At 46.9% G+C, this 23,542-nt stretch overlaps 1 protein-coding gene across 2 annotated transcripts in view; it reads right to left on the minus strand.

The window, feature by feature from the left end:
• The window catches only part of LOC119973187 (E3 ubiquitin-protein ligase RNF123), a 537,603-nt gene that overhangs the window by 102,602 nt on the left and 411,459 nt on the right, over positions 1-23,542 (minus strand). The window lies entirely within an intron of this gene.

Consider the following 23,542-nt stretch of genomic DNA (forward strand, 5'->3'; position numbering starts at 1 on the left):
AGGGTGATCATTGCTCGGCACAACATCGAGGGCCGAAGGGCCTGTTCTGTGCTGTACTGTTCTATGATAGTCCTGACAAACTTACCCAGATAGCTATCCAGGGAATGTTTGACAGAAAAATCAGGCTAACTCCTGGGTAACTATACATCTGAACCCTACCCCCCCAAATACCCTCTTGAACCCTGACTCCCACCCACAACGTGACCTCACCACCCAATTCCCCCCCCCAACCCAGTCACCCTGAGCTGACCACTCCACCCTACCCAGCTGCTACACCACCTCCTCAGCCACTATAACCACTTATCCCCACCTACCCCCTCACTCACTTACCTCACCTACCCTATTCCCTCACTCACCCTACCCTTACCTCACCTACTCTATACCCTCACTTAGCCTACTCCTTTACCTCACCTACTCTACCCCCTCACCCACCCTACCCCCTTTTCAAGGAATCTTTGTGATATTTAAACTTTATAGTTACCAGACTACGGCAGCTTGTGCTGTAAAAAGGGGGCACAGTCTCTGCAGATTCTCTCTGCTGCTCTCTGCGAGGTTTTCTGTGTTGAGTTAATTTTGAAGGATTCTCTGGATCAGAGGAAGTTAAATGGGTATTTTTTTGACTGATCAGGGTGGGAAATAGATGTTGGGAAAAACGATCAGAAAAGTGAGTCACTGCCTCTTCGCCTGCTGAAACTGCATCTCGACAATCACACCCTGCCTAACCTTTGTTCAGAACTAAAAGAAAACTGAAACTTATAGAAACAGGAAAAAGCTTTTAGCTCATCCATTTTTGACTGAATTCAATTTAACCTATTAACCTCGACCCATAATTTCATTCCTATTTTATGTTGGGTTTTTTTTTGGTCAGTGGGGTATTTGTGCATGAAGAAACAAATCACTCCAAGAACTTCTAAACCAAGGTTATGAGAAATTCACCCTGTCGAAAGGAGGAAAGGTGTACATTTATATAGTGCTTTTCATGACCTCAGAACATCCGTCAGCATTTTACAGCCAGAGTAGTCACTGTTGCAATATGGAACTGCGGCAGTCAATGTGAATGAATAGCAATGTGGTAACGACCAGTGTGTTTCAGTGATGCTGGTTGAAGAATATCAGGGAGAATTCACCCGCTCTCCTTCAAAATAGCACCCTGGGACCTTAAACGTCCAACTGAGTGGGCAGCGTCTCTGTTTAACATCTCACCCCTCAATACTGCACCACAAGTGTCAGTCTTGATTATGCACTCAAGGCTCTGGGGTAGGATTTGAATCCATAACCTTTAACTCAGAGGCAAGTGATACCACTGAGCCAGCCTGCCATCCAGAATGTCTCCTCATGTTGTGTGCACTCTCCATATCCATAAAGACAAGTCCCAATAATCTGAGCCCAACAAGTTGGAGTGGATTCAAAGAGCTATGGTTAGGAGCCCCTAAACATGGGCAGAATACTGCTAGTGTTCAGCCAGTTAAAACCACACATGCTGAAAGAATGTGTTTCTTTGTGGGAGAGCCGAGAGCTTCATGGGCAGCATGGTAGCATGGTGGTTAGCACTATGGCATCATCGCGCCAGGGTCCCAGGTTCGATTCCTGGCTTTGGTCACTGTGCGGAGTCTGCACGTTCTCCCCGTGTCTGCGTGGGTTTCCTCCGGGTGCTCTGGTTTCCTCCCACAAGTCCTGAAAGATGTGCTATTAGGTAATATGGACATTCTGAATTCTCCCACCGTGTACCCAAACAGGCGCCAGAATGTGGCGACTAGGGGCTTTTCACAGTAACTTCATTGCAGTGTAAGCCTACTTGTGATAATAAAGATTATTATTATAGAACTAGGACACAGTTTAAAATGGAGATGAGAAAAAACCTTTTCTCCCTGAGAGTCATGCAACTTTGGAACTCTCTTCCCCAGAGAGCAGTGGAGGCATGGTCAGTGAATTCTTTTAACAGCCAATGAATATTTTAATGGAGCAGGGTCAAGGGGCTGAATTCATATGTTCGTAGATCATTGGTAACTTCTTGCTACATGAAATGAAATGAAAAATGAAAATCGCTTATTGTCACGAGTAGGCTTCAATGAAGTTACTGTGAAAAGCCCCTAGTCTCCACATTCCGGCGCCTGCTCGGGGAGGCTGGTACGGGAATTGAACCGCGCTGCTGGCCTGCCCTGGTCTGCTGTATAAGCCAGCGATTTAGCCCAGTGTGCTAAACCAGCCCTAAACATGTTCAGTGAGGATCATATTACCTGGTTTGGCATTAGGCTGTATGGTTACCTGGAGCTCAGTGAGACGAAATGCAGACTTTAGTTACAGATCTATTTCTCAATTTTCCATTACTAAATCAGGTTTGGTTTGCCAAACATGAATAGTGCTTCAAATACTACACACATGCCTGGCTCAGGTGTTAGTTACCATGCCTGTCACAATATGGAGTCCAAACAACCATTACTTGTTATTTTGGAACCACCTCATCCAGCGATCACTCTTGCCTCTTCCCTCAAAGAACATATGGTACATATTAATATCCCATAATGGTACACCTTCATCTGTCAGCTTCTACTCCTGATCTGAATCCCTTTCTTCCAAATTGTCCCATCATCATTTTCTTCCTCAATCCTTTGTTTGGAGGCAACAGTCAGTCTATCTCGCTCTATCCTCTGGCATAATTCCTTAATACATTGTTCATCAATCTGTTATGGGAGAGGTGTTTTCAGAACCCCAAAATGTATCATGGAGTTCAACGAGACTCCACCTTTAATGGATTGTTGCTTTTGAAGCACATGGCTTGTTCCCCAGGTGTAGTATTACAATTATGGACACGTGGTTTTTAAAACAAAACAATGTTTATTCCATGAACTCAAATTAACCTTTTAAATAAACATTGGATCTTTTAACACCCCTTACTTCAAAGATGACCCCGAAAATAATACAACACTACCCAATCCTGCAAACTGTTCCTTTACACATCCAAAAGACTTAACAAATCCTTCAAACAGAAGCACATTAGATTTATATTCAAAACTGAGACCTTTTTACAATTCCAATTTCACCAAAGGATTAAGAGATAGTCCTTCATGGAAGAATAGTCTTGCATGGGGCAATCCAGCTCACAGCCACACTCAAGCTTTCTTCAAACTGAAACTACAACTCCCAAAAAGCAGAAGAGAGCTCAACTCCTCCCCATGACATCACTTCAGTAATATGATCAGCTTCATTTCTTAAAGGTACATTTCTTAAACATCCAATTTTTAAAGACACTCTCACATGACAAATCTTTTCTTAAAAGGGGCACTTCTGGTGGCGGCCATGGAGTGAGTGGTCGCATATTTGGCAGCTCTGGTTTTAGGCGTTTTTGTTTGGTTCTTTTTCCCTGTTGCCAGACGCACGTTTTAGAGGAAAAGGATGCAGAGGCGGTGGAGGAAAGTCATACTCCACTGGTTAGGTCGGTGGATGGTTTCGTGGACCAGAAGTGGTTTTCGAAGAAAGGAGCTGCAAGAGCAAGAAACTCTTCGTGGGACACAGCGAAAGATGGAGGAGAGTAAGTGGTCGGCCCGACCAGCCCAATGGTCAACGGAGCAGTTGGTGGTCTTCCTGAACGAAAAGTTCAGACAGCAGAGGAGGGAGGCTCAGAAGGAGTTGGAAGGTATTAGATCCTCTGAAAGCGGGGATCGACCGGGTAGAGCTGAGGCTGCACAGCCAGAGCCAGGTGATACAGAAGGTGGAGGAAGCTGTAGGGGAGCACGAGGAACAGCTTACCTCGTTGGCGGCTGAAATTGGGATGTTGAGAGAGACCCAGAAGCGGCTCGAGGAGAAAGTGGAGGATTTGGAGAATCGCTCTCGAAGGCAAAATTTGAGAATATTTGGCAAGCTAGAGGGCATCGAGTGAGCGAATGTTGGCTCTTATGTAGCCAAAATGCTGGAGTAGCTAATGGGGGAGGGGGTTTTTGACTGGCCCCTGGAGGTTGATCAGGTGCAGGTGATAATGGTGAGGCGACATCGGTTCTTGGACCAGGAGGAGATCTTGAGGTGGGCCAGGCAGATGAGCAGATGTACCTGGGAGGGTAACGAGCTTTGGGTATATCAGGACCTGGGTGTGGGATGGCCAAGAGCAGAGCTGGATTCAACCGTGTCAAGGTTGCCCTCTTTAAGAAGGGACTGACGTTCAGAATGCTATACTTGGCCTGTCTCTAGGTGACCCACACTGCTGTGAGTACTTTTTGGGAACACCGGAGGAAGCAATGGGGTTTCTGAATGACAACGAACTGGCAGGAGAGGGAAGACATTGAACTTTGGAGGAGGCGTGAGGAAATATTAGTATTTTTGCCTAATAGTTTTGTTTTGGGTGATGGTTTATGCCAGGACTATGTCAGGAAGCAGGTGCCGTCCTTGGACAAGGTGGTGTCGAAAACAGGGTTTGGCAAAGGTAGGGTGTTGGAGATTTATAAGGAGTTAATGGTTGGGAGCGGGCCCCGATGGGAGAAGTAAAACGGAAGTGGGAGGAGCTGGGGCGGGAAATGCAGACTGGTGTGTGGGAGGAGGCTCTGAGGAGAGTGAATGCATCCTCTTTGCGTGCGTGGTTTAGCCTTATTCAATTCAAAGCAGTCCATGGCGCGGAAAATGTCGGTGGGCAGAATGTGCAGGTTCTTTGAGAGGCTGGAGGACAGGTGTGAGTGGTACGCGGGGGCCCGCGAACCATGTCCACATGTTTTGGCCTTGTCCGAAGCTGAAGGGATTCTGGCGGAGGTTTGCTGACCGTACGTTTGAGGAACTGTAGGTTAAGGTTGTCCCGACTCCAGAAGTGCTGATGTTTAGAGTATGGGAGGGGGTGAGAGAGGCAACGTCTTGGCCTTTGTTTCCCTGGTAGCCTGGAGACAGATTTTGCTGGAATGGAGGGACTCGGGGTCACCGAAACCAGGGGTGTGGGTGGGCGACCTTGGGAAAAAAAATAATTGCGTTCTCGAAATTTAGGGAACCACGGTAACACAGTGATTAGCACAATTGCTTCACAGCTCCAGAGTCCCAGGTTCGATTCCCGGTTTGGGTCTCTGTCAATGTGGAGTTTGCAAGTTCTCCCCGTGTCCACGTGGGTTTCCTCTGGGTGCTCCGGTTTCCTCTCTCAGTCCAAAGATGTGCAGGTTAAGTGGATTGGCCATGATAAATTGCCCTCAGTCTCCAAAAAGGTTAGGTGGGGCTACTGGGTTACAGGGATAGGATGGAGGTGTGGGCTTGAGTAGGGTGTTCTTTCCAGAGGCCTATGCAGACTCGATGGGCTGAATGGCCTCCTTCTGCACTGTAAATTCTATGATTCTATGAACCTTCATAAAACAATTGGTGGACTTCTGGTGGCGGCCATGGAAGAGTAGGTGGCACATTTAATAGCTCCCGACTGTAACAGACTTTTGGACCTTTTTCCTCCGGTTTTTTTTCGAATTTTATGGGATAAATCAGTGAAGAGTGAGACAATGAGAAGAAATCATCCTCCGGTGTATGGAGAATTGGACCCGGAGTGGGCGTATGAGAAGACAAAGTCCTATACGGGAGACGCAAACAGAGCTGGTAACAAGGGACAGCGTGGCAAGGGGAACAGGGCCGTGAGGAGACGACACAGTGGTCGACGGAGCAGTTGGTGAGATTTTTCGAGGATTGCTTCGTCAAGCTGAAGGAGGATACGCTGGACCCGATTAAGGCTTTGATTGATCAAGTGGTTCAGAATCAGGAAACCCACGGGAGAGCGATCCAGGAGGTGGAACAAAAGTTGTCCGAGCACGAGGAGTATATAACCGTGCTGGAAAACAAGGTGGGGATGATGAACAACCGCCAGAAAAGAATGCAGGAGAAGCTGGAGGACCTGGAGAATAGGTCCAGGAGGAAGAATCTCAGAATTGTTGGCCTCCCTGAAGGCAGTGAGGGATCGGATGCGAGGGCCTATGTGACGGACATGTTGGAGAAGTTGACGGGGGCTAGAGTGTTCCCTGGTCCCGTGGAATTGGAGAGCGCGCACAGAGCCCTCGCGTGGAAGCCCCGAGTGAACGAGCCGCTGAGGTCCATGGTGGTACGTTTTCAGTTTCATGGACAAGGAACACGTTTTGCGGTGGGCCAAGAAAGAACGGAGCAGCAAGTGGGAGAACTGTGAGTTGCGCATCTATCAGGAGCTGGAAGCGGATTTGACCAAGAGGCGAGCTGGGTTCAATTGGGCAAAAATGACCCTCATTAAGAAGGGGGTGAAGTTCGGAATGCTGTACCCAGCCTGTCTGTGGGTCACACATGAGGAACGGGACTTCTACTTTGAAATGCCAGATGAAGTATGGACTTTTATTAAAGAAATGAAGCTGGAGACAAATTAAAAGACACTGAAGCCTTGGAGAAGTACTGTGGCTGTGCTGCATTGTGTAAATTTAAGTACCGTTATGTGAAAAATGGGCTGTGTGGATGTTCAAAGGTTGCTTTGTCTTGCAGGGAGCTGGTTAGAGGGGGGGATGGGCTTTGAATTTGGTTCTGCTTTTTGGGTGATTATTTTTCCAAAGTGACTGTTTCTTCACTATTTTTTTCTGCTGTTTGTTTACTGGTGAATGTGACGCTTTTAAAATGTTTATTCATGTGGGGGGAAAGGGGAGAGAACAATAGGGAGTCAGACTGCTTGATGCCAGGGGCGGGTGCTACCAAGTCAGCATGGGTCAGCTGACTCTCGGAAGCGCAGTGGGGGGTGAGCAGGTGTTAAGTTGGAGCTTGACTTGGGGGTTTGGGTTTGTAGTGTTGTTGCTGGAGGGGTGGTGGGGGCAGGGGGAGCTGCTTTGCTGACAGGGGAGGAACTGTTACTCGGGGACAAATGGGAGGTAGGGAACGGCGACTGCCCGAGTGGGGACTCGAGGAAGCGGAGGGCTCAAGCTCGAGGCTGGCCTAAAAAGGGTGATGGCTAGTCGGCAGGGGAGGCGGTTGGAAGCCCCCCCCCCGGTCCAGGCTGATCACATGGAACGTGAGAGGACTGAATGGGCCGGTCAAGAGGGCTCACGTGCTTGCACATTTGAGGGGGATGAAGGCGGACGTGGCAATGCTACAGGAGACACACCTAAAGGTTACAGACCAGACGAGATTGAGGAAGGGGTGGGTCAGCCAAGTGTTCCACTCAGGACTGGACACAAAATCCAGGGGGGGGTAGCGATCTTGATCAGCAAACGAGTGGCATTCGAGGCAGGGAGAATCGTGTCAGATAAGGGGGATAGGTACATAATGGTCAGTGGGAAGCTGGAGGGGGTGCGAGTGGTACTTGTGAACATAAATGCTCCGAATTGGGACGATGTGGAATTTATGAGGCGGGTTTTAGGTAAGATCCCAGACTTAGAGGCACATAACGTGATCATGGGAGGGGACTTCAATACAGTCATTGATCCGGAATCGGACCGGTCAAAATCCAGGACAGGGTGGAGGCCGGCTGCGGCAAAGGAAGTGAAGGGTTTTATGGAACAGATGGGGGAGTAAACCCATGGAGGTTTGCACAGCCGAGGACAAAGGCGTTTTCTTTTTTCTCACAAGGTATACTGTCGCATCGACTTTATTCTTCTGAGCAGGGCGCTAATACCGAAGGTGGTGGATAGTGAGTACTCGGCAATTGCAGTGTCGGACCATGCCCCGCATTGGGTGGATCTACGGGTTAGTGTGGAGAGAGGGCAATGCCCGCTGTGGAGACTGGATGTGGGGTTGCTAGCGGATGAAGCGATCTGTGGGCGGGTTTACAGGTCCATCCAGAACTACCGGGAAACAAATGTTACGGGGGAGGTCTCTGCAGCGACGGTCTGGGAAGATTTGAAGGCAGTAGTCAGAGAGGAATTAATCTCGATACGGGCCCACAGAGAAAAGGCGGAACGGGCTGAGAGGGACAGGTTAGTTGAGGAGATACTCCAGGTGGACAGGAGATGCTCGGAGGCCCTGGATGCAGGGCTACTGAGGGAGCGGCGGAGGTTACAGGTGGAGTTTGGCTGTTGACCACAGGGAAAGCAGTGGGACAGTTGAGGAAGGCAAGGGGGGTGTCTATGAGTCTGGGGAAAAGGCCAGCAGAATGTTGGCGCATCAGCTCAGGAAAACAGGTGGCCAGGGAGATAGGTAAAGTAAAGAGTTGATACGGTAATACTGTCCTGGACCCAATGGGGGTAAACAAGGTGTTTAAGGACTTTTAAAGTAAATTATATGAGTCGGAGCCCCCCGGCTAGGGTGGCGGGCATGAGGCAGCTTCTGGATCAGTTGAGGTTCCCGAGGGTAGAGGAGGACCCGGTGGAGGGGCTGGGAGCCCCAATTGAGATTGAGGAAATAATCAAGGGGCTGGAGGGCATGCAGTCGGGCATGGGCCCGGGACCTGACAGCTACCTGGTGGAATTCTATAAGACGTTTTCAGAGATATCGAGACCACTGCTCGCGAGGACATTTAGCAAAGCAAGAGAGAAGGGAGTCCTCCCCTCAACAATGTCGCAGGCCTCGATTTCATTGATCCTGAAATGGAAGAAGTATCCGGAGCAATGCGGGTCATACAGGCGGATTTCTCTACTGAATGTGGATGCCAAACTGCTGGCCAAGATACTGGCCGCAAGGATAGAGGACCGTGCCCCGGGGATTATAGGGGAAGACCAGACGGGCAGGCAACTCAATGCCAATGTTCGAAGGCTTCTCAATGTTATTATAATGCCCTTAGAAGGAGAGGAGGTGGAGGTGGTGGTACCGATGTATGCAGAGAAGGCTTTTAATCAGGTGGAGTGGAATTACCTGTGGGATGCGCTGGGAAGATTTGGGTTTGGTGAAGGCTTTATTGACTGGGTGCGGCTGCACTCAGGCACTAGTAGCGAGTGTGCGCACGAATCGGCTGAGGTTGGGGTATTTTATACTACACCGAAGGACGAGGCAAGGGTGCCCTCTCTCCCCCGTTACTGCCATAGAGCCATTGGCCGTGGCGTTCGGGGGGGGGGGGGGTGTTGGGTACCAGGTCTCACTTTACGCAGATGACCTGCCCTTGTACATTTCGGACCCACTGGAAGGGATGGGGGAAGTAATGTGATTCTTGGGGGAATTTGGCAATTTTTCAAGGTATAAATTGAACATGGGGAAAAGCGAGATGTTTGCGATCCAGGCAAGAGGACAGAAGAAGAGACTGGGAGAACTGCCGCTTAGAATGGTAGGGAAGAGCTTTCAATATCTGGGAATCCAGGAGGCCCGGGAATCGGAGGTACTGCACAAGTTGAACCTATCCCGGTTGGTAGAACAAAGAACAAATGGAAGGGGACTTTAAGAGATGGGACATGTTCCCACTACCACTGGCGGGGAGGGTACAGACCGTGAAAATGAAGGTCCTCCCCAGATTTCTGTTTGTCTTTCATCCATCTTCATCCCCAAGACCTTTTTCAAGTCGATGAATAAAATTATTTTGAGCTTTGTGTGTGTGTGTGGGGGGGGGGGGGGGGGGGGGGGAAACCCCGCGAGTGAAGAAAGTGTTGCTGGAGCGCAGTCTGGGTGAGGGCGGGTTGGCGCTGCCAAACCTCTGCAACTACTACTGGGCTGCTAATATAGCCATGATTAGGAAGTGTGTAGTGGGGGATGGGTCGGCATGGGAGCGGATGGAGGTGGCGTCATATAAAGACACCAGTTTGGGGGCAATGGTAACGGCACCTCTTCCGTTCTCGCCAGCCTGATACTCCACAAGTCCGGTGGTAGTGGCGGCTCTGAGAGTCTGGGGGCAATAGAGGAACCATGTGGGAGTGGAGGGAGCATCGGTCTGGTCTCCAATTTGTAATAATCACCAGTTTGTACCGGGTACGCTAGATGGCAGGTTCCGGAGTTGGCAGAGGGCAGGAATTAGAAGAATGGGGGATCTATTTATAGACGGGAGATTTCCCAGCTTGAAAGCTTTGGAGGATAAATTCAAATTGGCAGCAGGTAATGGTTTTAGGTATTTGCAGGTGCGAGACTTCCTGAGAAAACAGGTGCTGGCCTTTCCGCTGCTGCCGCCCACGGAGGATGGAGTAGTTTCCAGTACCAGTACCTGGGTGAGAGAGGGGAAGGTATTGGATATCTGCCAGGAACTTCCGGAGGCGGCGGAAACCCCGGTGGAGGAGCTTAAGGGCAAGTGGGAGGACGAGCTAGGAGGAGAGATCGAGGTGGGTCTGTGGGCGGATGCCCTAAGCAGGGTTCATACATCCTCATCACGTGCCAGGCTGAGCCTGGTACAATTTAAGGTAGTCCACCGGGCACACATGATAGCGGCTAGGATGAGCAAGTCTTTTGGGGTAGAAGATAGGTGTGCAAGGTGCGCGGGAAGCCCAGCAAATCATGTCCACATGTTTTGGGCATGCCTGAAGCTTAGAGGGTTCTGGCAGGGTTTTGCTGAGGCAATGTCCACGGTGCTAAAAAGACGGGTGGTGCTGAGTCCGGACGTAGTAATCTTTGGAGTATCGGAAGAGCCGGGAGTTCAGGGGGCGAAAGAGGCCGACGTCTTGGCCTTTGCCTCCCTGGTAGTCCGCAGATGGACCTTGTTAATGTGGAGGGACTCGAAGCCCCTGAATGTAGAGACCTGGGTTAGTGACATGGCTGGGCTTCTCAGTCTCGAGAAAATAAAGTTCGCCTTAAGAGGGTCAATGCTAGGATTCTCCTGGAGGTGGCAGCCGTTCGTCGACTTTCTCGGGGAAAATTAAAATGTCAGCAGATGCAGTATTTGGGGGGGGGGGGGGGGGGTGGGGGGGGGAGGAATTGTTGTTGTATGGTTGAGGTGCGTGAAGATTGGGCTGGGGGGGGGGGGAGAAATGTTTATTTTACCATGTTGATGTGTCATTGTTTATGTCACCGTTATAAAAATTTTTCAAATACCTCAATAAAATATTATTTAAAAAAAAATTAAACAATTGGTTAGGACTCAACTGGAGTGTAACGTTCAATTCAGGTCACCGAACTTTAGGAAGGCTTGACAGAGGATGCGGAAGAGATTTACCAGAAAATTACCAGGAATAATGGCCTTCAAAGATGTGGAGAGAATGACTTTGATTGAGTCAAGAAGATGAAGCCATTTCCAGCTAGAGGAGACAGTAACTCTAGGGCACAGATTGAAACTGATCGACAAAAGAACCAGAGGTGAGAAGGAAATATTTCTAAACTAAGTGAGTTGTTGTGACTTCTAATTCATTATCTGAAAGAATGCTGGAATCAGATTGAAAATTATTTTAGAAAGGGAATTGGATAAATACATAAATAATAGAGGGCTGTGGGAAAGGAGCAGGTGAGTGGAATGAATTGGCTGGCTTTATCAAAGAGCTGGCACTCTGGCCTCCTTCTGTACTATATCATTCAATACATTCAGGCCACTTAACTATGAGGGCGGGTTGCATAAAGCTTGTCTTAAATTCCCTCAAGGTTTGACAATTGATGTGATTAACTGAGGTTTTAAAAATACTAAAAGATTCAGTAGGGTAGAAAGAGAGGAACTATTTCCTCCAGTGCAGATATTCAGAACAAGGAGCACAATCTTAAATTTGGAGCTAGGCCACGGAGGAATGAAATCAGGAATCACTTTCTCGCATAAAGGGGAGAAAAAAAACCCTGCTATTCTCTTCCCCCAAAAAGCTGTTGATGCTGGGAGATCATTGGAACTTTCAAGTCTGAGGTTGATAGATTTTTCCTTCACTTTCACCTCATTTTTATTTCTATCAATTCATTTTCATTTCTTCCATCTATCCAGTTTACCCCTCAACATTGTTCCCCCTCTTCCCACCCCACAGGGGCCATCTATTCCCTATTCCTACTTGTTTATCTCTGTTTGGCCATTAACTCATTCTAATCTCTTAAGGTCCCACTATCAGCACCCTTCCTAGCCTTGATCACCACCATTTCCATTCCCTTTCTGTCCAAGACCTCTTCGTCAATCTCCATATATTGGTGGCCCATTATCCAGCCCAACTGCTCCACACCTCCACACATTCCCGACCCGCTCCACAACAGTATAAATCTTATTCTATTTCCTGTTCTTTCTAGCTTTGACAAAAAGTCATCCAGACTCAAAACGTTAGCTCCCTTCTGTCCCTGCAGATGGATGCTGCCGGACCTGCTGAGATTGTCCAGTATTCTCTGTTTATGATTCCAACACCCTCAATAATTTGCTTTTATCTTGATAGATTTTGTTGGGTACGTTGTACAAGGTACAAAGGATATGGAATAAGGCAGGCAAATGGAGCTGGGGTACAAATTATCTATGATCCACGTAAATAGCAGACCAACCTCGAGGGGCTGAATGGCCTAATCCTATATTCTTAATGTGTCTATTATCATTGCCACCATCCTAGTCTTTTCCAAATGTTTACCATTGACAATCAATCTACCTGGCACCACGTGGATTGGTGGCAAAGATGGTATTACGCATCTTCTAGTGGTGTCTCTTCAGTTGCTTGTAAAGTGGACAGACCTTCCCTCCCTTCCCCCATCCCTCACCCCATTGAGGCGTGGCAATTATTCTCGGTATTGATTTCAATGTTCTTGCCCTCTTTCAAATGTTGTGCCCAAACTCAGTGACCCAAGTTCTTGCTCTCGGCCTTTAAGCTCTGAATTCTCACTATTAAGAAGCCTTCATAATCCAACTCCCTCCTTGTTTTGTTTTGGATGCAGCCCATCTGCCTCCTCCTTGTCTCACTCAATGAATCAGCTATGGCTTGGTGGGAGTGCTGTTTCCCAAGACAGAAGGTTATTGGTTTAAGTTCCACTCCAAAGATTTAAACTCACAATCTGAACTGGCTCACCACTGTGCCACTGAGAGAGTGCTGCACTGTTGGATGTGCCAACTTTTACCCCTCAACCAACAATACTAAAACAGATTACCTGCTTATTTTCAGATTGCTATCTGTGGGATCTTGCTGTGCATGCTCTGACAGCTGCTTTCCCTACATTTCACTCGTGAATACACTACATAAAATTCTTTATTGCTTGTGACCCACCAAGATCAAAATGTAACTTTTTTTTCTACCGTCCCAGTGAAGCTTCTGAGATTCTGATCAGATGTGATGTGATTTTAATGTTTCAAGCAAAGCAAAGTTGTCGTTGAATTAATTTATTTTGCCAAATAGCTACTGCAGGAGAATCTGCCTTCAATAAACAAACAGCTGTCAGAAACTATACTGCAGGTGGCCTGGTCGTGGACAAGGAAAGCGAACCTTGGACTTGAAAACAAGCTCCCGATATAGAGCTATACATCTCAAGTGATGTTCGCTGTATGCCAAAGACGTCAGGCAGCTTAGTTCCCAAATGCTTCATAAATAAATCTGGACTGTGTTCAGGCAATAGGCTGAGATTGCTTCAAGCATCCAGATCTCAGAAGATACAGACAGTTTTGGAGCAGCTAGCAGAAATGATGGTTAAGATGAGCAGCACCAGCTGAAAAGAAGAGACTCAAAAACATGTGGCTAGATTTAATTCTAGTTCAAAGTAAATCAAACCATCATTTGAACAAATGGAGCTGACAATAGTGGTAATCCTGATTACAGACAAACATGGTAACTTTTCCAATGTATATTTATAACTAGGGTTTCCCTTTTCGGGTTCCATTTTATGCTTTGTTTACGCTTAGAAAGCAGTGTCTTGCTTACAGGTGATACTTGGGAGTGTGACTGGCCACACACCAGGGGCTCCAGTCTCTACAGTATGAGCTCTAGATTGGTGGGCATTGAACATAGGATAGTGCCTCTGGGTGGCTTTGCTGCTTCTTTAGGTTCCAACCTCAAAGAATAATCTACCATTTACAGCATGCATTATCTACAGAAACCAGTAATAAAACATAGCAAAAGTGGTTTGGGGCGCAGGTAATGTGTCGTCAGAGAAAGGGGACTTGGTAACGTATCAGATGTTAGGTGATGAAAGTGAGATCAAAGTCAACAATGACACCAAGATTCAGCACCCCTTTAAAATTCTGGTTCATTCCGATTGGAACCTTAAACAGGTACCAAGCAACATGAGCACCAGCTGTGGAATCAATTAGAAATCTCAAATCAAACAAGATGATGATTAATTTGTGGGGAAACATATGCCTTCTGTTAACTCTTGCCAGAAACCAAATGAGAATTGCCGGGTAACAAAGTGAAAGGGCAGTCACCACACATAGAATGAATGGCCTCCTTCTTTTCTCTTTCAGACCATCATGTCTGCACCAGATCATTCAAAAAGCTGACTGATTGATGCCACTCCCCTGCTCTTCCCTAGCGCCCTGCAATTTGTTTCTTCTCCAGTATGTTTCCAATTCCCTTTTGAATATTACAATTAGAATTTGTTTCCACTACACTTTCAGGCAGTGCATTACGGACCATCATAGATCAAAGCGCGTGACTGCGGATGCTAGAATCTTAAACAAAAGCCGAAAATGCTGGACAATCTCAGCAGGTTCTCACAGCATCTGTGGAGAGAGAATGGAGCTAACGAGTGCAATCTACCCAAATGGGGAAAAAGTCCCATCGTGCGTGCGTAGTGCGTGATTAGCCGGGTGAATCGCGGAACTCGGGTAAATACGGGGCCTCAGCGAGGAATGTGCATTCCCTGCATGCCACAGAACACCCCAGGGCCCGATCCGCAGTGCAAGAAAAATGTCAGCCTGGCAGTGCCCCTGCCAGCTGGCATTGCCACTGGGCACCTTGGCAGTGCCAGACTGGCACCCAGGTGGTACTGCCAGGCTGGCATTGCCAAGGCACCCAGAGCACCATCCTGCCCAGAGGGCAGGCACTTAGAGACCTCCGATCCCCTGGGAGAATGGTTGAAGGATTGGAGGGTACATCGTAGATAATATCTGTGGAGTTGACCACCAGTCAGAGCCGACAGCTTCAGGAAATATGCAAAAATTAAAAAGACCAAAAAATAAATAAAAACAAACTCCGGAAATATAAAAAATCAGATTCAATTTGAAATGTTAACACTGCATTTCTCTCCACGGGTGCTGCCAGACCTGCTGAGTATTCTCATGACCTTGTTTCATTTCATTTTTCCAGCATCTCCAGTATTTTGTTTTTATATTACCTTGTACACCCTTGTTCAAGTTCTATTCAATTCCTCGGTCTCTTCTGAATGTCATTAAGAAACTTGCCAACTATTGAGCAGGCACCATGCAGGCATCGGAAGTCCTGGTTTCACATTTCAGAGTATACCGAATATTCCACTGTTGATACAAAATACTTTGACGGCCACTGCTTATAAATATCTTTTAAATTTATGAGCCAAAATTCAACTGGAAGCTACACAGCGCTATTACGGAGAATAAAGCAACCACAAGGGCACTTGGGAACCATCAACAGTTCCGAAGTGGAGATGGTCGATAGCTTTAAGTTACTGGGGGCCACCATCACCAATAGTCTGTCCTAGTCCACTCATGTTGATGCAACTGTCTAGAAAGCTCAACAACGTCTCAACGACTTCCGCAAAGCCATCCGAGATGCCAAGAGAGAATATTAGACCAAGCTAGAGTCACAGACTAGCGTTACAGACTTTCGGCGGTTGTGGCAAGGCGTAAACAACATAATGGGATACAAAGCGAAGCCAAACAGTATCTCCAGCAGCAGCGCACCCCTCCCTGATGAACTCAATGCATTCTATGCTCGGTTCGAGCAGGAAACCAACAATCCACTCTCGAGTGCTCCAGCAGCCCATAACACACCCATACCCACCATGACAGCATCCAAAGTCAGATCAGCTTTCCTGAGAGTGAACCCTCGGAAGGCGATGGGTCCGGACGGGATCCCTGGTCGTGGACTCAGAGCCTGCGCGGACCAGCTGGCAGATGTGTTCGCAGACATCTTTAACCTGTCCCTACTCCGCTCAGAGGTCCCTATCTGCTTCAAGAAGACCACCATCATTTCAGTGCCAAAGAAGAACCAGGCAATGTGCCTCAATGACTACCGTCCAGTGGCCCTGACTTCAGTCGTAATGAAGTGCTTCACCTCCATACTCCCAGAACGCCCTGACATGCTGCAATTCGAATACCACCGCAACTGGCCCACAGCAGATGCCATCTCCCTGGCCCTACACTCATCCCTAGAGCATCTTGACAACAAGGACTCCTACATCAGACTCCTATTTATTGACTACAGCTTCGCCTTCAACACCATAATCCCAACCAAACTCATATCAAAGCTCCAAAACCTAGGACTTGGCTCCTCTCTCTGGATCCTCGACTTTCTAACCCACAGACCACAATCAGTAAGAATAAACAACAACACCTCCTCCACAATAGTCCTCAATACCGGAGCCCCGCAAGGCTGCGCACTTAGCCCCCTACTATACTCCCTGTACACACACGACTGTGTGGCAAAATCTGGTTCCAACTCCATCTACAAGTTTGCTGACGATACGACCATAGTGGGCTGGATCTCGAATAACGACGAGTCAGAATACAGGAGGGAGATAGAGAACCTAGTGGAGTGCTGCAGTGACAGCAATCTATGCCTCAATTAGAGAAAAATAAAGACTGATCATTGACTTCAGGAAGCAAAGTACTGTACACACACCTGTCAGCATCAATGGGGCCGAGGTGGAGATGGTCAGCAGCTTCAAATTTCGAGGGGTATACATCTCCACAAATCTGTCTTGGTACACCCACGTCAACACTACCACCAAGAAAGCACAACAGCGCCTATACTTCCCCAGGAAAGTAAGGAAATTCCTGAACAGGCGCCAGAATGTGGTGACTAGGGGCTTTTCACAGTAATTTCATTTGAAGCCGACTTGTGACAATATGCGACTTTCATTTCGGCAGGTCCACATTAATTCTTACCAACTTTTACAGATGCACCCTAGAAAGCATCCTGTCGGGCTACATCACAGCCTGGTATGGCAACTACTCGGCCCAGGACCGCAAGAAACTTCAGAGAGTTGCGAACACCGGCCAGTCCATCACACAAACCTGCCTCCCATCCATTGACTCCGTCTACACCTCCTGCTGCCAGGGGAAAGCAGGCAGCATAATCAAAGACCCCTCCCACCCGGCTTACCCGCTCTTCCAACTTCTTCCATCGGGCAGGAGGTACAAAAGTGTGAGATCACGCATGAACAGACTATTCATGACACCCTATGTTGCTCTTGTTCATTTATTTGCTTTGTTTGGCTCCTTGTTCCATACTGCAACCAATCACCGTTTGTTGATGTACCATTTGTCAATGTACTCTGTCAATTATTCTTTTTTTGTTGACTATGTACGTACTGTGTACGTTCCCTTGGCCGCAGAAAAATACTTTTCACTGTACTTCAGTACCTGTGACAATAAATCAAATCAAATTTAAACAAGAGGTAAAACTGCTCCATCTCTCAACAGGAGAGGACTTATTTAATATTGATTAGTTTCAATGCAAATTACTGAGGAAATTAACTCACGCCACCGCCAGGGAGCATGGGTGCCATCAGTGTCCAAGAATGCAGGTTCCTGTCACTGCTGAAGAACACAGTTTGTTCATGTGTCCCAGCTTGCTGAGGCAGCACTGCCAAAATGTTGTGGCTTAGGGCTCACATCAGGGTCTTTTACAAATCTATCCCACTGTTGATTTCAATCAACGTTCAGGCAGAAAACAATTGAGAAGTAAAAAACTAGCCAAATAAGTTGGCAGAAGGAATAAACAAACAATCTGAAGGGTAAATGACTATAGATGGTAAGGTTCTCTTTTATAGGGCTCCCCTTTGCCTGGCATACGTTTAAGGTGCAATTCCAAACGTGTTTTGTTTAATTAGATCAAGGGAGGTTTATGCCTTTACAGTTTTTCCGACAACTTCACATCAGGGCCTTGGAGGGCAGCTGTAGTATTTTTGAACTCCATCCAGGAACAACAGAGATGTGAATTTTCCATTTTCTTCAGATCTATATAAATAGAGGTTTCACTGTGTATTCTTACAAAACCCTTATTGTGTCCAAACAGATTGATAGGCAGCAGAGCTATGTTGGGAAAGTACTCAGGGATAGAAGACCGAACCCCACATGCCCTGTATGTTAATATGTGTATGTTACTTGACATCACAAAGTCAATTCCCAAATGTCACGATGCATGTGCTGCATGTGAAAAGATAGAACTTCATGTGCTCAGGGACAACTCAAAGTGTGTGGGGAAAGGGGGCAGCTTTCGCAGTGCTTCTGAATTGTAATCATGGTTGTAGTATAGGATACATGGCAGTTTGTTCACAGCAAGATCCCACAAACAGTGATGTGAGGATGACCAGATAATCTGATTCAATTATGGCTAATCTGGATTTGGTATTGTGTAAATGAGGAGGGATTAATTGATGAGCTCATAGTTAAGGATCCTCTGGGGAATAGTGACCATAGTATGTAAGAATTCAACATTCAGTTTGGATCACATCTGCTCCAGAACAAGCAAGCACATCAGCTTTCAAGGCAGATGACATACTAAATCGATACCACAAGCACAGAAAAAAGTCCATGTCAGTCAACATCAATGGTTCGACCATGCAAACACCATGGGATGACGTATTGGTTACTTTAAATAACAAGAACACCGACAACATTCACAACGGAGTTCCAATATCAATATCACCACGTCAAAAATAACAAAAGAAAAAACTCAGTGAACAAATTCATAAAGTTTGGACTCATAAATGTTTTTATTAAGATTGGACTCATAAATATAAATTGGCTTTGTAAAATATGCAATAGCACCATCACTTGTATAGATACACATATCATAAGTAACTGTTTTGTACAATTTTCTTTAACGATGTACAGAAAATATGTAAAGAAAAAAGGGGGGGATGTGGTGATTGTATATCTGAGTAGATGCAATACAACTGAGCAAGCACTAGAGGGAGCACGGGAGAGCTATAAATACACAGGGACAGGAAGTGAGGACACACTTCACGGAAGGCAGAACTGGTAGCAGGACACAGACACACAGGCAGACAGCATTTGAGGTAGCCGTAAGTTAAGCTCTGAAGACAGAACAAATTCACAATAAAGCATCTTCTCCACCTTTGAGACTACGAGCTTTATTAAGACACGAGGAACAACACAGCAGCTTTTTAAAGGAGATACTCAATTCCTCACAACTAAAATATATTCCAGAGAGCAAGACGGTAAGAGGGGTAAAAACATCCATGGCTAAGCAAGGCGGTTAAGGACATTATAAAGACAAAATCTAAGGTATACCATGCTGCAAAGGCCAGTGGCAGGCTAGAAGATTGAAAAACCTTCAAAAACAAACAAAGGGTTATTAAAAAAGGAATAAATTAAAGCTAAGGTCAATTAAAAAATAAAGCTTGTGCAAATATCAAAAAGGATGGCAAAAGCTTCTATAAATACATAAAAGGAAGAGAGTCCCTAAAGTGAATGTTGGTCCCTTGGAAGATGAAACCGGTGAGTTAATAGTGGGGAATAGAGAAACGGCGGAGACGCTAGACAATATTTTGCCTCAATCTTCACGCTGCAGGACACCAATACCATCCCTATAGGAACAGGTAATTCACATAATAGAAAGGGTGGAACTTAGAACAAGCAGCATCAATAAGGAAACAGTACTCAACAAACTAATGGGAATGAAGGCAGACAAATCCCCAGGGCCTGATGGTTGCATCCAGGATATTAAAGGAAATAGCTACAGAGATTGTGGATGCACAGGTAGTAATCTTCCAAGAATCCTTAAATTCTGGAAAAGTCCCAGAGGATTGGGAAATTGCCAATGTAACACCTTAATTCAAAAAACGAAGAAGACAGAAAACAAATAACTATAGGCCAGTTAGCTTAACTTCTGTCATTGGGAAAATGTTTAAGAGTCTATCATAAAGGATGCAATAGTAGCACCTTTAGAAATGCATAATAGGATCAAGTAGAGTCAGCATGGCTTCATGAAGGGGAAATTATGCCTGACAAATTTATTAGAATTCTTTGAGGTGGCAATGTGAAGTGGATGTAATATATAAGGTAATACATAATACTAGATAGGTTCTTGATTAATAGGGGGAATCAGAGGTTATGGGATGAAGGCAGGAGAATGGAGATGAGAAACATATCAACCATGATTGAATGGCGGGCAGACTCGATGGGCCAAATGGCTCAATTCTGCTCCTATGTCTTATGGACATTAGCTTGGATAGAAGACTGGCTGACGGACAGAGGACAGAGAGATAGGATAAACAAATCTTTTTATGTATGGCATGATGTAACTAGTAGGGTGCCACAGGATTCAGTCCTTGAGCCCCAACTATTTACAATCTATATTAATGATTGGATACAGGGATACAAGGTTCTATATCTAAATTTTCAGGGGATACTAAAATAGGTCGGACAGTAAGTTGCAATGAGAAAACAAGAACATTACAAATATAGACAGGTTAGGTGAGTGGGCCAAAATGTGGCAGATGGAGTTTTAAGTGGGTAAGTGCGAGATCATCCATTTTGGTTGGAAAAATGGAAAGGCAACTTATTATCTAAATGGGGAGAGACTTTGGGGTATTCAGGTGCAGAGGAATCTGGGTGTCCTAGTTCATGAGCATGCAAGTACAGCAGGTAATAAAGAAAGCAAATGGAATGTTGACATTTATAGCTAAAGGAATAGAGTGTAAACGTAAGGAAGTGTCGTCGCAACTGTACAAGGCATTGGCGAGACTACACCTCTAGTATTGTGCACAGTTTTGGTCCCTTATTCGAGGAAAAATGTAGTGGCAATGGAGGCAGTTCAGAGGAGATTCACTGGATTGATTCCAGAGATAGGGGCTGGTTTAGCACAGTGGGCTAAACAGCTGGCTTGTAATGCAGAACAAGGCCAGCAGCGTGGGTTCAATTCCTGTTCCGGCCTCCTCAAACAGGCGCTGAAATGTGGCGACTAGGGGCTTTTCACAGTAACTTCATTGAAGCCTACTCGTGACAATAAGCGACTATTATTATTATAGATGAGGGGTCTGTCTTGTGAAGAGAGATTGAACAGATCGGTTGAACTCTCTAGAGTTTAGAAGAATGAAGGGAGATCTAATTGAGGTTTACAAGATGATAAAAGGTATGGATAAAGTAGATGTGGGGCGGATGCTTCCTCTTGTGGGGCATTCTAAAACGAGAGGTCATTGTCTCAGGATAAGGGGTAGCAAATTTAAAACAGAGATGAGGAAAAACAATTTCTCCCAAAGAGTCGTGAATCTGTGGAAATTGCTATCCCAGAGTGCGATGGATGCCGGGACAGTGAGTAAATTTAAGGAGTTGGACAGATTTTTAATTAGTAATGGGTTGAAGGGATACGGATAATGGGCAGAACAGTGGAATTGAGGCTATGATGAGCTCAGACATGATGGTATTGAATGGTGGAGCAGGCTCAAGAGGCTAAATTGCCTACTCCTAGTTCTTATATTCTAAGAAAGAACAATTCTGTCTAATTCGACCTTCCATCTCTTGGTCTGTAGCACTTCAAGCACAAATCTGGGCCGAAATTCTCTGATCCCACACAGGGTCGGAGAATCGTTCGGGGACGCCGAAAATCCCGCCCCCGCTGTGGCAGAAATTCTCTGCCACCCGGGAATTGGCGGGGGCAGGAATCACGCCACATCAAACGGCGGCCCCCCTGCGGCGATTCTCCGGCCCGCCGCTGGGAGGCCTCTCCCGCCTCCGAGGTTTGAACCACCTCTGGTGGCGGCGGGATCAGCGGTGCGAGTGGGCCCCCGGGGGGGGGGGGGGGGGGGGGGGGGGGGGGCGCGCGGGGCGATCGGACCCGGGGATGCGGCCAGGCCCGCGATCGGGGCCCACCGATCGGCGGGCGGGCCAGTGCCGTGGGGGCACTCTTTCTCTTCCGCCGCCGCCACGGCCTACACCATGGCGGAGGCAGAAGAGAATCCCCCAGCGCGCATGCGCCGGTGGTGACGTCAGCGGCAGCCGCCTTTCGGCCAGTCCCGGCGCCGGGCGGCAAAGGCCACTGGTGCCGGTTTTGCCGCCAGTCGGCGTGGTGCCAACCGCTCCGGCGCGGGCCTAGCCCCCAAAGGTGCGGAGAATTCCGCACCTTTGGGGAGGCCCGATGCCGGAGTGGTTGGCGCCACTCCGCTACGCCGGGACCCCTCGCCCCGCCGTGTAGGGGAGAGTCCCGCCCCCGATATTCTTGATTAACAAAGGGATTTCTTGATTGATAAGGAGATCAGGGCTATGGGAAGATGGCAGGAGAATGGAGATGAGAAACATATCAGCCACCTACCTGCAACAGTAGTGGACTCACCAACATTAAGGGCATTTAAATGGTCATTGAATAAACATATGGATAAGAGAATAGTGTAGATGGGCTTTAGAGTAGTTTCACAGGTCGGCGCAACATCAAGGGCTGAAGGGCCTATACTGCACTGTAATGTTCTATGTTCTATGATCGAATGGTGGAGCAGACTTGATGAACCGAATGGCCTAATTGTGCTCCTCTATCTTATGTTTTTGTGTTGTTTGAGGGGTAAATATTGCCAAGGACATTGATGAGAACTCCTCTGCTCTCCTTCTGCAATGGGACCTTTAACTCATACCCGAGAGAGACAGTGCAGCCCTCTCTCAGCACTGGCAGCCTGGGTTATGGGCTGACGTCTCTGGAGTGGGAATGAACCCACGACCTACTGATTCAGAGGCAAGAGCCACAGCTGACACACTGTGACAAAGCATTGGCTGAAAAAAGGTTCTAATCATTTTTTAGCAGTTCTTTTACATAATCAAAGTGTGAACTGCATGCAAAACACATGGATGTCATTGCAAAGCGGATGCTACCCCTGCTGCAGTGGAACCTGTAGACACTAAAACAACAACTTCCCAATAGAGAACAGTAACCATCTGATGCAGTGAAACAAAAACATACACTAAAAGTGACATCATGACCCCTGGTGACCTGAGGTCAAGCAGCATCATTCGTACTCACGGGCAAGCTGAGTTGCTCATGCAGAGAGCTACTATGAACACAGCAGTCTGAATGGCCTCCTTCTGTACTGTAACCACCCGACAATTCAATACTGCATCTGAGTCCAAATACATTACTGTGACCACAAACACAATTGTGTAGCATAACAAAAGAACATGATATGTAACATGTCACCAACAAAGAAAAGGACAGAAAGAAGTATAGCAAATGAGAGCTCCGATATGTATGAGCAAAGAGAAAGGGATCAATGCCTACAACACATTAAGCCCTTAATTTCAACCCTGCTGTTGAGGTACAGAGCAGATAACAGGTGCTTTCCCATAAAGAGTGAGCAAGAAATCAGAAGTCACTGGGCTGTTATCATACAGACACAAGATCAAGATTGACAGATCTGAGAACAGTTTGTTCGCCCATCGTTTCTCTGGTTGTCTCACAGTGCACTGAGAATGTTAGAGAATAACATCTCATTCAGGGAGTCACACCTGAATCAGCGAGCAAACTATATTGAGAGCCATTCTGATCACATTCTCCTGACAGCGCAAGTTAACACCCTAATCCCTGTCATGAAACACTAAGCTTGCTTCCACCTTCTCACAGCTAGAAGTAGCCCCCTGATTCAATGCCCCCATGACAGCAGGTCCCCTTGTGTTTTCACTCAGAGAACTAGTCTCTATCCGAATAGTCACAGTCAGACCTAC

Source organism: Scyliorhinus canicula, chromosome 11 (genome assembly GCF_902713615.1).
Source record: "Scyliorhinus canicula chromosome 11, sScyCan1.1, whole genome shotgun sequence".
Classification (NCBI taxonomy): Eukaryota; Metazoa; Chordata; class Chondrichthyes; order Carcharhiniformes; family Scyliorhinidae; genus Scyliorhinus; species Scyliorhinus canicula.